This window comes from Petaurus breviceps, unplaced genomic scaffold (assembly GCF_028583685.1).
Source record: "Petaurus breviceps papuanus isolate PSGF00001 unplaced genomic scaffold, PetGlider_PUasm1.0 90865, whole genome shotgun sequence".
Classification (NCBI taxonomy): Eukaryota; Metazoa; Chordata; class Mammalia; order Diprotodontia; family Petauridae; genus Petaurus; species Petaurus breviceps.
In genome coordinates this window covers 4,001,579-4,015,486 of record NW_027187367.1, presented here as the reverse complement: position 1 = coordinate 4,015,486, position 13,908 = coordinate 4,001,579, and positions in this window count along the sequence as shown.

The following is a 13,908-nucleotide window of genomic DNA, read 5'->3' as shown; positions in this document are numbered from 1 at the left end:
ATCATATATATATATGTATATGTATATATGGACGTGTGTGTGCGTGTCTCCAGTGGATTACTGAATTAATAACCTACTAATTGTCCTCCTGCCTCCAGTCTCTCCCTAATCCATCTTCTGCCCAGCTGCCAGAGCAAGATTCCTAAAGCATAGTTCTGACCATTTCATTCCTCTGCTAAAGAAACTTCAGCAGTTTCTTAGTGCCTCTAGGATAAAATACAAATGTCTCTGTTTGAAATTTAATACCCTTTGCAATCTGACTCCAACCTATTATTCCAGACTGATTTCACATTGCTCTCTCCCTTATACTCTCTGCATTCCATACAGACCAGCCTATATGTTAGCCCTGTACATTTTCTGCCTTTGCACCTTTGTCTAGGTTTGCATACTTGGAATACATTCCTTTCTTCTCTCCAGAATCCCTAACTCCCTCTAAGGGTCAGCTTATCTGCCAGATCCAACATGACTGCTTTGATTGCCTTAGGTGATAATGTTTCTCCCTCCTCCAAATTACTTTTCATTTACTGTGTATATATTTATGTGTGTACATGTTATTTCTTTCCAGTGGAATACTAATTCCTTGAGGGGAAGGGAAATTGTTGCTTTTACATTTGTGAGACCTTCTTAAGCCCTTCATTCAAGCCCTAAAGAAGGCTGAAAACCTGGACTGACCAATCAAAAAAGGATATTTTGGCTCACTCTGAGTTAGCATACCTATAACCCTTTGCAATACCAAAGTTCTTCTGCTATGTCAGCAATCACAAGACTGGATAAAAGTGACCCAGAGCATTCTTCTGTTTATGACTGATAAAGACAAGGTGTCTTGAACTGGACACTGTCTTTATGAATGGCATTTATCTATCTTGTTGTTCTATGGCCCTTTCTTGTTATTACACTCTCACATCTTATGACATTCTCTTGTTTATGGCGAACAGAAACCAGACATCCTGGAGGCACTCTCTTGTTCTATGGAAAGTATAATTTTGACTGACAAAAGACACAGGCATTCTGAATCAGTGGAAAGGGAGGAAGGTACACCTCCTTACTTTATGGGTGTATATCTTTCAACTAACTTTTCTTTGAACTCAGTTTTACTGAGACTCCCATACATGTATGACTCTACTAACTTGTAGAGAAAATAAACAGCACATGTATGTCTTAACTGGGTTTGTCTCTTTTTTAGACCAAACACTGAAGGCCAACATTTTGGTGCCCTGACTCGAGTGAAACTGATGGAATGAAAGGACAACATCCCACCCCAATAATACTAGTGATTCAGGTGCCACAGGATCTATTTTCCTGGAGTCTTAACTCAGCAGGGACAGGTAAATCACTCTCTATTCCCCGCTTCGATTTTGACTCCCACTAGTTTGGATGAAGTTCGCAATTCTCTCTAACCTAGTTCTGGAGGATGGGGATCATGTTGCTTTGCGTTGCATAGATCTACTTAAAAAGCAAGGATCCTCTGAAAATTGGGCGATGGATCAGTCAGAAACTAAAATTAGAGATCTGGATAACAAAACCACCGCTTTTTATATGTCAAGTCATTCTGACAACCACAAATATTCCCAGTTAACCAAAGATAGCCCTGAATTATGTTGGCCCCATTGGGGCTCTTTTGACTAGTTTAAATTGGTTTATCTTTTTTCCCCTGATTATTTAGGTTTGGTTTTATTTCGCAAACAATTGTTTGTAATTATATTTACATGGTTTTGTGTGTGTCTTGGAAAGGAAACTCCCAAGTATTTTTTATATTTTGTAGTAATTTTAAATGAATGATGGTTTTGTTTTTAAAAAATTGTTACCTAAGGGGCGGCCAGGTAGCACAGGGAGTAAGAGCACCAGCTCCAGTGTTGAGAAGACCTGGAGATCGAATCCTGGGCTCAGACACTTAGCACCCACCTAGAAACACCTGGCTGTGTAACCTTGAGCAAGTTACTTAACCCCAATTGCTTAGGGGTGGCCAGGTGGCTCAGTGAGTAAGAGCACCGGCTCCAGTGTCGGGATGACCTGGATCAAATCTGGGCTCAGATACTCAGCACCACACCCAGAAATAATAACTGGCCGTGTAACCTTCAGCAAGTTACTTAACCCCAATTGCTTTAAAAAAAAATTGTTACCTCTATGGAAGTTTCAGAATTAATATCAATAGATTAAAGGAGAAATGCAAATAGCAACAAAACCAAAATACTGCTTTCTTTGATGAACTATATTCTAACCACTTGTATTTTTTTTGTTTTTGTTTTCTAATTTATATTCATTGATTGATTTATTTTTAGTTTTCAACATTCACTTCTACAAAATTTTGAGTGCCAAATTTTATCTCCATCTCTCCCCTTCCCCCACCCCAAGATGGCATGCTTTCTGATTACCCCTCTCTCAATCTGCCTTCCCTTTTATCACACCACCCCCTTCTCTTATCCCCTTTCTTACTATTTTCCTGTAGGGTAAGATAATTTCTATGCCCCATTGCCTGTATTTCTTATTTCCCAGTTGCATGAAAAAACAATTTTTGACATTTGTTTTTAAAAATTTGAGTTCCAAATTCTCTCCCTTCCTCCTTTCCCATCCACCCTCATTGAGAAGGCAAGCAATTTGATATAGGTTATACATGTATAGTCATGCAAAACAGTTCCATGATAAACATGTTGTGAAAGACTAACTATATTTCCCTCCATTCTATCCCCTCCCCATTTATTCTGTTCTCTCCTTTGACCCTGTTTCTTCTCAAAAGTGTTTGCTTCTGATTACCCCCTCCCCCAATCTGCCCTCCTTTCTATCATCCCCCTTTTCTCATCCACTTCCCCACTATTTTCTTGTAGGGTAAGATAGATTTCTATACCCAATTTAGAGTGTATGTTATTCCCTCCTTAAGCCAAATCCAATGAGAGTAAGGCTCACTCATTCCCTCTCATCTCCCCCTTCTTCCCTCCACTATAAAAGTTTTTTCTTGTCTCTTTTATGTAAGATAATTTACTTCATTCTACCTCCCCCTTTCTCCTTCCCCTAGTACATTCCTCTCTCACCCCTTAATTTTATTTTAAAAATATCATCCCTTCATATTCAACTCACCCTGTACCCTCTGTATATATGTGTGTGTATATACACACATATACATACACACACACATATATATATACATATATATGTGTGTGTGTGTGTATTTCCTCTAACTACCCTAATACTGAGAAAGTTTTCTTGAGTTACAAATGTCATCTTTCTATGTACAAATGTAAACACTTCAACTTTAATAAGTCCCTTATGATTTCTCTTTCCTGTTTATCTTTTCATGCTTCTCTTGAGTTTTATATTTGCAAAATCAAAATTTCTATTCAGCTCTGGTCTTTTCATCAAGAATGCTTGAGAGTCCTCTATTTCATTGAATTCCCATTATTTCCCCCTGAAGGATTATACTCAGCGTTGCTGGGTAGGTGATTTTTGGTTTTAATCCTAGCTGCTTTGACCTCCTGAATATCATATTCCAAGCCCTCTGATCCCTTAATGTAGAAGTTGCTAAATCTTGTGTTATCCTGATTGTGTTTCCACAATACTTGAATTGTTTCTTTCTGGATGCTTGCAATATTTTCTCCTTGACCTGGAAACTCTGGAATTTGGGTACAATATTCCTAGGAATTTTCTTTTTGGGGAGGTGTTGATTCAGGAGGTGATCAGTGGATTCTTTCAATTTCTATTTTTCCTTCTGGTTGTAGAATATCAGGGCAGTTTTCATAGATAATTTCTTGAAAGATCATGTCTAGGCTCTTTTTGATCATGACTTTTAAGTAGTCCAATAATTTTAAAATTATATTTCCTGGATTTCTTTTCCAATGAGATGTTATACATTGTCTTCTATTTTTTTCATTCTTTTGGTTTTGTTTTATAATTTCTTGGTTTCTCATAAAGTCATTAGCTTCCATTCACTCCATTCTATTTTTTTTTCCTTTTAGAGGGCAGTTGGGGTTGAGCAACTTGCCCAAGGTCACATGACTAGTAAGTATTAAGTGTCTGAGGCTGAACTTAGGTCCTCCTGACTCCAGGGCCACCTAGCTGCCCCCCTCCATTCTAATTTTTAAGGAATTGTTTTCTTCAGTAAGCTTTTGGACCTCCTTTTCCATTTGTCCAATCTATTTTTAAGGCATTATTCTCCTCATTGACTTTTTGGAATTCTTTTGCCATTTGAGTTAGTCTATTTTTTAAATTGTTATTTTATTCAGTATTATTTTGGGATTCTTTTAGCAAGCTGTTGACTCATTTTTTTTCTTGATTTTCTTGCATTATTCTCATTTCTCTCCCATTTTTTCCTCTACTTCTCTTACTTGGCTTTCAAAATCCTTTTTGAGCTCTTCCATGACCTGTGACCAATTCATATATTTCCTGGAATCTTTGAATGTAGGAATTTTGATTTTGTTGTCTTCTTCTGGTTGTATGACCTGATCTTCTTTGTCACCAAAGTAAGATTCTATAGTCTGAGTTTTTTTCTGCTGTTTGCTCATTTTCCCAGTCAATTACTTGCTTTTTAAACTGTTTGTTAAGGTAGGACTCTGCTTCCAGTGTGGAGTGTGTACTGTCCCAAGCTTCAGGGGTTTCGTGCAGTTGTTTTCAGAGATACTTCTAGGGACCTGTAAATTTTCAGTTCTTCCATGGTTGTATGGTCAAGGAGAAGTGCTTACTCCTCTTCTGGCCTGTTCTCTGGTCTGTGAGTAACCACAAGCACTCTTTTCTGCCTTGGAACTGTGAGGAGGATCCCCTCTCCACCACCACAAGTTCCACTATGCCAGCACTCCTCTTCCTCCCAGAAAAGCCCCCCAGGACTGCAACCCAGATCTAAGCATGGGAAAAGCAAGAGAATCTTGGCTAAGAGCCATCAAGGAGATCCCTGAAATCCCCCGCTGATCAGTCATTTGATCCCCCCACCATCTGCGAACTGAGAGCTCCAGAAGCAACTGCTGCTGCCACCCCAGGGCTTGGGCTGGACTGCATTCTTTTCTCACCCAGGTCTGACAGACCTTTCCTACTGATGTTCTAAGTTGTCTTTGGCATCTCTGGGTTGAGAAAGTCTGGAAAGCACCACAGCTGCCGTTGATCCAGTCCCCTGAGGGTTTGCTGGGGCCTATTCTATGCTAGCATGTTTTGTGCTGCACTGCACTCCTCTTTGCACATTGGTGCAATAGACCTTTGCACATTGATAGACCTCTTTCTATGCACAATAGACCTCTTTGCACATTGGTGCAATAGACCTTTCCTACTGATCTTCCAGGTTGTCCTGGGTTAGAAATTTCTTTCACTCTGTCATTTTGTGGGTTCTGCTGCTCTAGAATTTGCTTAGCATCATTTTTTCAGGTATTTGGAGGGGTTTGGGAGAGAAGTAAAGAAAGTCCCTGCTTTTACTCCTCCATCTTGACTTTGCCCTCTTAATTGGTTTATCTAAAAACAATTAAGCTCAAAACCAGCAAGACATCTAGACTAAAGTGGGAATGTTTCCACTGCTGATTTGCTGAAATGGTAGAGCAAGAATGTAAGCTTTTCCTCTTAAAGTTTGTAAAGCCACTTCAGTTTCAGCACTCTTTCCCCTGGCACCATCTGACCCTCTTTACCCTCCCCTCCCCTCCTGCGCAGCCTGTCTTTTCCCTTCTGCCATTTCTCTCCCTCTCTATTTGATGTCTCCTTCTCACTCCCCTCACCTTAAAGGCTACAGTCCTTTGTAACTTTTGTTTTTGCTTTTTTTGGAGGGCAATTGGGGTTAAGTGACTTGCCTAAGGTCACAAGGCTAGTTTTTGTGTTAAGTGTCTGAGGCTGGATTTGAACTCAGGTCCTCCTGACTCAGGGGCCAGACCTCTATTCACTGCACCACCTAGCCACCCCAAGGCTACAGTCCTAATGGGAACAGCCCCATTCTGCCTACAGACCAGATCTCTGAACTTAACCCCATCAAGACCTAACCCTTTAAGGTAGTCAATAAACAGAGTCCCCAAAGTGTTCCTACTGGGGTCAAGAGAATCTGTGAAGTCCACCATTACACTTGTTTCTACAACACAGTATACTATGTAGCTTTAGCAACTAACAACTCCCATTATGAATCTATACCCTATCCCTATAATTATCACTACTGCAAAAATCTGGAGCATTGGAAATCTGAATGTAGGATCCATCTCAGAGTTATGCAGAATAAGGAACGCTGGAGGCACCAAACCCTTCCCTTCAACAATAGAGGCTCTCTGAGGAAAGTTCGCAGGATCCAGTCCTTGTCTGCCCTTTTCTGTCCCTTTCTCAACTAAAAGAGGTGTCCATGATAACATAGGCCACCCCATTGCCACCTTTATGGATACAGGAGCCACTCTGTTGGTCTTAGATCCTTGCAAATTCCCCACCCCACCTTTCCTCAGAGTAATGACAGCCAGTTGGTAGTGGGATTTCTTTTTTTGTTTTGTTTTGTTTTGCTTTTTTGGAGGGTGGAAGGTAGGGCAATTGGGGTTAAGTGACTTGCCCAAGGTCACAGACTGGTTTTGTGTTAAGTGTCTGAGGCCGGATTTGAACTCAGGTCCTCCTGACTGCAGGGCCAATGCTCTATTCACTGAGCCACTTAGCTGTCCCTGTTAATTTTTTTCATAATGACTAATAACTTTCAAAACTGTGTTGTCAGATATTTTTTAAAAGCTCAATGATTTAAACATGTCACTTCAAGGAAAAATTGTTTTTATTTTAAATTATAATTAATTTAATAATATATTTATATTTATATAAATATATGATAACATAATAATATATAATAATAAATTATAATTAATTTAATAATAAATTAAAATTATATTTATGTTGAAATATAAAATTGAATGTTTTACTAAAAAAGTTAACATATGGAAGAATAGGGTAGGAAATGGATTTTTAGAAATGTTCACAGCTGCAGATGATTTTATAATTGAAAATAACCTTCCCAAAGATTAAATTGTAAGAGTTATAATGGATCATATGAAGTGCCTGGAGACACAGTTTCAGAAATACTTCCCTTCAAATTTTGATTCTAAAAAACTAAGTTGGGTTAATAAAACATACTCAATTGAAACCAAAATTGTCAGTCATTTGCTATTAATAGTTTGAGAAGAATTTGCCAAGTTATCAAGAGACACAGGTTTAAGACTTGAGTTTCCTAAGAAATCATTAAATGAATTTTGACTTGGGATTAGTACAGAATTTCCAACAATTTCTGAAATGGCCCTAAACATAGTTCTGCCATTTTGAATTACATATTTATGCAAAGCAGTGTTCTCAGTATTGACAATTATAAAATCAAAATATCTATCAAGTCTGAAAAATGTCAAAGATTCCATATGTCCTACAATATAAAATATTCTGACAAAATTTAATTCTTTATGTCAAAATAAACAAGCACATCCATTTCATTTGTATGAAAATTTGCTTTCGTCTTTAATAAATTGTAAAATTGTATGTATACCAAAGAATTGTTTTAAAATAAATTTCTTTATGATTTATTTTCAATAAATGTTTGATTTGTATGCTTGTTTTATATACCTATATACCTGGGGTCAAGTAAGAATTTCTCAGGTGAAAAGGGGTCACAAATGGAAAATGGTTAAGAAGCACTGGTTTAGACCTTAGGGCTGCCTGCATCATTCACCACCATGAAATCACAATGCTTCATGTCTAACTGTACAACTGCATTATCAAATCTTAGACCAATTAGACATTTAACATCAAAGACTAGGTGGGAATCACTGCACCTTAATTCTTCACAGTCTCACCAATGAAACATTCTGTGTTGGTGAAGGTGATACAGCTTTGGGTGTGCCTGTTTCCTTGGTTGTTAGCAGTGATCTCCACTTTCCCATGTTGGAAGATTCCCATACAGGACCAAGTGGTGCCAAGATCAATACCAACTGCGGATCCTTTGATGTAGTTGCTGGGGTGTTGGGGATTGTAGTTGACTGCTATGGAGTAAGAAGGGCTACTCATGTGCTGAGTAAGACCTCAATCAGTGACTCTTTGAAGGGAAGCATCCCAGTGATCTGACCTTGGACTTGGAATATTAAATATTTTTATCTGATTAAGTACTTGAAGTCCTTGAAGACAAATATCATCCCTGTCCCTTGCACCCTTGTGTATGCATTTATTTAGTTTACTCATCTCTAGACTAAGCTTTTAATTCAATTCACATCAATAAATTTTTACTAATTGTCTGTTAGGTAATAGGCACTGTTCTAGGCAAGAGATAAAAAGATTAAAAAAGAAATATTCCCTGCCCTCAAGCACAGGAAGATACAATCTGTATAGAAACAAGTATGAATTATACACAAAATAATGCAGAGTGATTTAAAGAGTAATAGAGTGTTGGTAATGGAGAATCAGGAAAAGTCTCATGTAGGAGGTAGTACCTAAACTGCATTCTGAAAGAAACTAAGACTTTAGAGGTGGTGGTGAGGAGGGAGGGAAAGCATCCCAGGCATGTGGGGACTGGGTGTAAAAAAGAGTACTTTGTATGGGGAACAGTTATCAGGCAGACTGGAAAGGGAGGCCATGCCCGATTATTGAGTCCTTTAAATGTCAGGTTAAGGAAATTGTATTTATCCTAGAGGCAATAGGGAGCCACTGAAGATATATATATATATTTTCCATAGGCAGGGTGACACATCAGATTTTTGTTTCAGGAATTTGGCAGCTTGTGGAGGATTAATTGGAGAAGAGAGAGACTAGAAGCAAGAACTTTCCAAATTCCTCCAACCAAGTGTTCTATTTTTGATGAGATGACATAGTTCCTGCTCTCAGAAAGTTTCCTAACCACAAAATACTGTATAGATTCTGGAGGAACCTGTGCCCCCAAATTATAAAGAGTTGCTAAAATGTTGAATTACGGAATCAGAATCCCAAAATATATAAGTAGTCTAGAACATTGGACCTAAACAAATAAGAAGAAACTGAATATAGATAAATGTAAATGTGATAAAGATGTAGCCTATGTGTGTACCTTATCTGACACCTGGGTAATATACTTGTGTAAGCAGCCCACACAAACTCCTGTGCTACCTTCCTTAAGCCTACTATAAGAAGGAAGAATGTCACTTAAAAAGGAATGAAATATCACACTGTCCAACAAGTGGCACTAAAACCAGGGCAGCTGTCAAGTGGTCCCTTTAGAGTTGCCATAGTGCTAGAGTCAAATAGTTTTTCTGAAAAGCTGTAGCAGCCTCACTGGCCACTATATGGCACTCAGCCTCCAAATCCTCAGCTTGCACCCCCTCCAATCACTATTGAACTGAATGATTTCCCAAAACAACCTTGTCCAGGTTCTGAATTTAGACTAGGGAGTGATAAAACATTCCTTGAAAACTATGCAAATAAAAAAATCCATAGCTCCAGCTCCCTCCCCATCTTTGGATTCCACCTGTGGGATACTGTCATTCAGTAGGCTATGGCCACATTGTTTAATAATGTAAACATTAATATATGTTTTATATATATATATATAAAATAAATGTAAACATTCATGTAAACAATGTAGTAAAAATGCACAGATAATTGTTATACACTGCTCATGTGGGAAGCCTCTATTTAACCATCTTCCCTGAATTAATCCTAACTAACCTCCCTTCTTTCTGATGCCTAGAGAAAATCCCCAATTATTCATGCCCATAGTTCATAGAGAAATGAATAGAGGAGAGTGGTTCATTTGTCTAGAGGGCCTGCTTTGGATGATGGGGATTAAACAGTAAGGCAAGAGAAGCATAGATGGTCAATCTCCTGCCATTGGCTCACCACTTCTGAGCTTTGGTGATGGATGACAGGCTCTGAACCTCTGACCCAATGCTCAATCTGCTTTTCTGCTTCTTTTCCTCCACAAAGTCTGGCAGTTTTCCTGCCCTGCCAAATTCAGTCACAAATTGACACGTGGGTTGCAGCTACTGAAAGCACAGTAGATCCATTGACCTAAGTTTGCTGCCTTCTGCTTCAGTGCACAAGGAGCTCCAATTTCCCTGTGGTGAAATTGTTGTCCAGTCCCCTCATGGGTTGACAAGAAGTTTCTCTCAACGACAAAGTAAAGAGATAAGAATCTTTCCTGCAGGGACAGCCAGGTAGCACAGCAAATAAGAGCACCGGCCCCAGTGTCGGGATGACCTGGGGGATAGAATCCAGGCTCAGATACTTAGCAACACACCCAGAAATAACTGGCCATGTAACCTTAAGCAAGTTACTTAACCCCAATTGCTTAAAAGAAAAAAAAAAGAAGAATCTTTCCTGCCATCTCCCAGAGTTTCATTAATCTGTTCTGTTTCTCTTTCAAGATTTCTGAGGTCTGTACTGTGGAAATATGTTGAACATGATTGTACATGTATCAGATTGCTTGCTGTCTTGGGGAGTGGGGGAGAAATAGACATTTGGAACTTAAGATTTTACAAAAAAATGAATGTTGGAAACTATCTTTACATGTAATTGGAAAAAAATAAAATGCTATTAAGGAAAAAAAGATTTCTGAGGTCTAAAATTTCACAGAAATTAAGCAATGCTTTAGGAAAACGTGCTTAATAACACTACAGTTGGGTTTTAAAAATCAACTTCATAAGTATGAGATGAAGAACTAGGGTTAGGAAATAGTCCATGTGGAAAAGACTTAGAGGTCTTAATAGATGGCATAATACGACTCATAAAACTCATTTGAATTTAGGTTGTGTTAGGAGAGTCATCATGTCCAGAATGAAGGAGCTAATACTCCTGCCATTTAAGACCATATCTGGAGGCACTATATTTTTTAAGGGTATTGACAAACTGAAGTGTGTCCAGAGGAGGGCAAACAGATTAGTGAGAGGATCAGATACCATTCCATTCCAACAAAGGTTTAAGGCATTGGAATTGTTTAGCCTAGAGAAGACTAATGGGGGAAAGGGATAGGATTTGATAATTGATTTAAAACGTTGAAATGGATTTCATTGGGAAAGGGGATTAGACTTGTTTTGCTAGTCCTAGAGGGGAGAACTAGGAACAGTGTTTGGAAATTGTAGAAAGACAGATTTCTGCTGGATGTAAGGAAAAGTTTCCTTACCATTATCATTATCCAAAAGTTCAATGCTATTATGAGTCTACCATAGGTTCCCAAAGTGGGTAATACTGCCCCTTGAGGGGGTGCAAAAATGATCCAGGATGGAAGTAGTAGTCTCAGGTGCAAGTGGGGGGTGTTGAATAAAAATAAGGAGGTGTAGCCAAGAAGGTGGAGTAAAAGCAGGAACTTGTTTGAACTCACACTCCAACCACCTCTAATACCTGTAAAAAATTATTCTAAATGAATTTGAGTGCTATAGAACTCACAAAGTGACAGAGAGAAACATATCTCCCACTGAAGGCAACCTGACAGGTCTACAGGCAGGGTATATCACCATGGGTGGGAGTGGAGCACAATCTTGCACAGGATGCAATGGCACAGACCCTAGACACAGACCTGCCGGGGCAGACTTCAGGGAGTGAATCACTGGCAGCTATGGTGGTTTTTAGACTTCTCAACCCATAAGTGCCAAGGAGAAAGAAGAAGGTCATTGGGGAAACTCTGTTTAACCTGGGTGAAAGAAGAGGTGGCAGAGGTGGCTACAGCTGTAGCTACTGCCATGGCAGCTGCTTCCTGAGCTCCAGGCCCACAAATTGTGTGGGGATCAAGTGATTGTCCAGAGGATAATTGCAGGACTCTCTTTGCTGGCACTAAGGCAGGATTCTCTTGCTTTTCCCTGCTTGGATCTGGGTCACAGTCTTGGGTAGAGGTTGTGGGGTGAGGAGCACTAGCTGGAAGAGCTTGTGGTGGCTGTGGAGAGAGACTCCTCCTCACAGTTCTGAGGCAGGAACCTACAAGAAGTTCTGACAAGAGCTGTGCAAAACCCTAGAAATTTGGGACATAGCACTCTCCACTCTGGAAGCAGAGTTCTACTGTGGCAAAGAGCTCATAAGTCAGGTGGTTGGCTGGCAAGATGAGCAGACAGAGGAAGTGAAATCAAACTATAGAATCGGTTTTTGGCAACAAAGATGATCAAAACATAGAACCAGAAGAAGACAACAAAGTCAAATCTCCTGCATAAAAAACCTCCAAGAAAAATATCAATTAGTTGCAGGCCATGAAGGAGCTCAAGAAGGGTTTTGAAAGCCAAGTAAGAGAAGTGGGGGAAAGGTTGGGAAGAGAAATGAGAGTGATACAAGAAAATCATGAAAAATGACTCCACAGTCTGCTACAGGAGAACCAAGAAAATACTGAAAAAATAACACCTTAAAAAATAGACTAACTCAAATGTCAAAAGAAGTTCAAAAAGCCAATGAGGAGAAGAATGCCTTAAAAACTAGAATGGTCAAATGAAAAGGAGGTCCAAAAGGTCACTGAAGAAAATAAGTCCTTTAAAATTAGAATGGAGCAAATGGAAGCTAATGACTTTAATAGAAATCAAAATATTATAAAACAAAACCAAAAGAATGAAAAAATAGAAGACAGTATGAAATATCTCATCAGAAAAACCGGTGACTTGGAATCGAGGAGAGATATTTAAAAATTATTAGACTACTCAAAAGTCATGAGGAAAAAAGAGCCTAGACATGGTCTTCCAAGAAATTATCAGGGGAAATTGTCCTGATATTCTAGAACCAGAGGGCAAAATAGAAAGTGAAAGAATTCACCGATCACCTCTTTTTTTCTTTTTTTTATTGTAGTTTATTTTTATTTTTTAGTTTACATCATTCATTTCAACAAGATTTTGTTACAAATTTTCTTCCCATTTTTTCTCTATCCACCACTCCAAAACAGCAATCCCACTAAATATTCCCTCCCCCAATCTGCTCTCTCCTATATCTTCCCCCATTCCCCCTCCAACTTTCCGGTAGGGCATGTTGGATCTCTTTGTCCCAGTGCCTGCATATCTTACTTCCCAGTTACATGTAAAATAATAATAATAATATATTTTTTAAACATTTGATTTTCAAACCTTTGAATTCCAGATTCTTTCCCTACCTCCCTTGTCACCCACCCTTACTGGGAAGATAAGCAATTCAATATAGGTTGTACATGTGTAGCTATGCAAAACATTTCCATAGTGGATATATTGTAAAAGACTGAGTATATTTCCCTCCCTCCCATCCCACCCCCCACTTGTTCTATTCTCTACTTTGATCCTGTCCCTTTTCAAAAGTGGGTTCTTCCAACTTCCCTCCCCCCCAGCCTGCCCTCCCTTCCATTATCCCCCCTCTCATCCCCTTCCCCCCCTACTCTCCTATAGGGTAAGATACCCTATTTAGTGTGTGTGTTATTCCCTCCCTAAGCCAAATTCATTGAGAATAAGGTTGACTCATTCCCTTTTGCCTTCCTGTTCTTCCCGTCTATTGTTACAGTTTTCCCTTGCCTCTTCTATATGAGATAGTTTACCCCATTCTATTTCTCTCCATCTCCTCTCATTATATTCCTCTTTTACCTCTTAATTTCACCTTTTAAGTATCATCCCTTCCTATTCAACTTGTCCTGTGCCCTCTGTCTATGTATTCCTGTACACATATATGCACATACTCACATATGTATTCATATGCCCTCCTATATAGACATATATACGTATGTATACATATATATTTATATGTGTGTGTGTACACACACATTTCTATTACCTTCAACTATTCTCATACTGAGAAAAGTTTCACAAGTTACAATTATTGTTTTTCCATGTAGGAATGTTAATAGTTCAACTTTGATAGGTTCCTTATGATTTCTTTTCCCTGTTTACCTTTTCATGCTTCTCTTGCTTCTTGTATCTCAATGTAAAATTTTCTATTCAACTCTGGTTTTTTCATCAAGAATGCTTGAAAGTCCTCTATTTCACTGAATTACCATGTTTTCCCCTGAAACACAATACTCAGTTTTTCTGGATAGGTGACTCTTGGTTTTAATCC